Genomic DNA, 2,076 nt, shown 5'->3' on the forward strand with positions numbered 1-2,076 from the left:
GATTTGATTGAAAAATTTTCAATGACAATAAAAATATGGGAGTGTGAAACATTCGTTGATCATCATTCAATCCCGGGCAACGTTGAGTTACTCTGTTAATTTTCTTTCACAACAAAAAGTTATAATTGCGAATTGGGGAAAAACGTATACGAACAAAAACAAAACAAAAGCAATGAAAATTTTATAAATAATGGCAAACCAGAACAGTATTCTATTCAAAGTTAACAGCAAACGGTGTTTGTTTAGATCCTTTTCATGAGATTAACCTTCATCAGTAATATAACTTCCGGCGAGAGTTTTAATTTAAGTTTATTTATTTAATTGTAAGGTGAACGTACATAATCGTTAACAAGGAACTTTCCTCTTTATGTTAAGGGTGGCTTTGTAGATAATATTATTTCAGCAAGGTCAGTAACTTTTATTGGGTTAATTTCTACCAGTAATTTGCTTTATTATTTATTTTTCATTATCAAGACTCGAAAGATATGGCCCTATCGTGGCGTTCTTTTTCCTTATTCTCACATAACGCTCGACACTACTTGTTTTTGCGAATCGAGTAAACGTTTTAGTAAAACAAACCCAACATTCCTACTATATAAAAAAAGTTATATTTGATTATTTGTAAATATAAATTTGTAATTCAGTTTTTCAGCCGATTTTCTGTATAATAACATGTTTTTTAAGAAGTAAAAAATGATTGAATTGAATAACCATTATTGAATGGTTATTCTATTGAATATTTGCGAACATCTTTCTTCAATTACATTGGTCTTCTGTATTGGAAGCTATTCCATTTTACTCTATGTTCATAAATAAAGGTGTTATCGTCATTCAAAGTGTGATTAAATTTTTAAATTTTTTAGACATCCATTTTAAGTATTCTCTAAATACGTGCATAATTTCTCATTAACATTAATTGCTAGCAGCTGCGCCAAAATTCAGTGCACTCAGCTTCGTCTTTCCATTAACGTTTACTTTGTGAACTCGGAGTATGGGAAATTCTCATATGCACAAAACAAAATCACTGAAAAATCAAAAATACCCTAAGTTTAAGGATAATGAGTAAACGTTTGATAAAATGATGGTTACAATTATTACGAACTTGCCAGGACTCGAACCTGGAATCTTCTGATCCGTAGTCAGACGCTTTATCCATTGCGCTACAAGTCCTGTCGGTATGCCAAAAAATGTTGCCGCGACTGTATACAGACAGTGCTAACTTCCATTGACATGGGCAGATAACTTTTTCGACAATTTCACGAAACGGCCAAAAAAAACCTTATTTCGGTCCTTTTGTGTTACTCAACGTTGTTCATTACGAACCATGTATAGATAAAAACAATCTAGCGACACACACCTTTCAAGGAAAAAAAGAATTTTTCAATTTGTTGCATTCGTTCGAAAGTTTTATTGGTATATATACACACACATAAATAAATAAACATTTAGAATTTAATTAATAGTATAGATACAAACAATTTATGAAAATTAAATCGTTAACGTTCTGGGTTTTCTTTAATAGAGCCAACATTTGAAATTTCTGAATTAAGCAGAGATGTTTTTATTATAAAAGTATTACACGAGTGTATTAGTTGATCGTTTCTGTGTTTCGTCTGTGAGAAGATAAAGTTTTGATTACATAATAAGTTGCTATGCTTGTAGTTGTTGTTCTTGTAATTGAGTGACTAAATAATTTCAAGATACTAAAGATGTGAAATGTTGATCAATGTTGCAGATTTTAGGGGTTTTTTTTAAATTGGAACTTGAATAATATTTTATCAGAAACAAGTGTATAGAGGTGGGTCCCGTACGAATCGTTACGGAGCTAGATCTAAATATCATTTAGAAAACCATGAAATCAATTTTACCGCTTCGACTTTATTTAGGCTCACCAATTAAGCATATGTGAACTCGGGATTAAAAACTCAAGTCACTTAAAAGAAAGGCAAGTACTTCGCTACCCGAGCCCCTGCACCACACACAATAACGTCTATTAGATAACACAGATCAAGAAAACTGCAACGAAGCTTGACTGTGGAATATAACTACTTCTTTTCAACAAGGAGTGTAGATTTA

General features: G+C 31.6%; 1 non-coding gene across 1 annotated transcript; it reads right to left on the reverse strand.

The window, feature by feature from the left end:
- Positions 1–1,097: 1,097 nt before the first annotated feature.
- Positions 1,098–1,170, reverse strand: Trnar-acg (transfer RNA arginine (anticodon ACG)). The gene has a single exon. It is a non-coding gene; the product is annotated as a tRNA-Arg (tRNA).
- Between the last annotated feature and the right edge of the window lie 906 nt (positions 1,171–2,076).

Source organism: Euprymna scolopes, chromosome 5 (assembly GCF_053919585.1).
Source record: "Euprymna scolopes isolate OS-2025 chromosome 5, ASM5391958v1, whole genome shotgun sequence".
NCBI classification, from domain to species: domain Eukaryota; kingdom Metazoa; phylum Mollusca; class Cephalopoda; order Sepiida; family Sepiolidae; genus Euprymna; species Euprymna scolopes.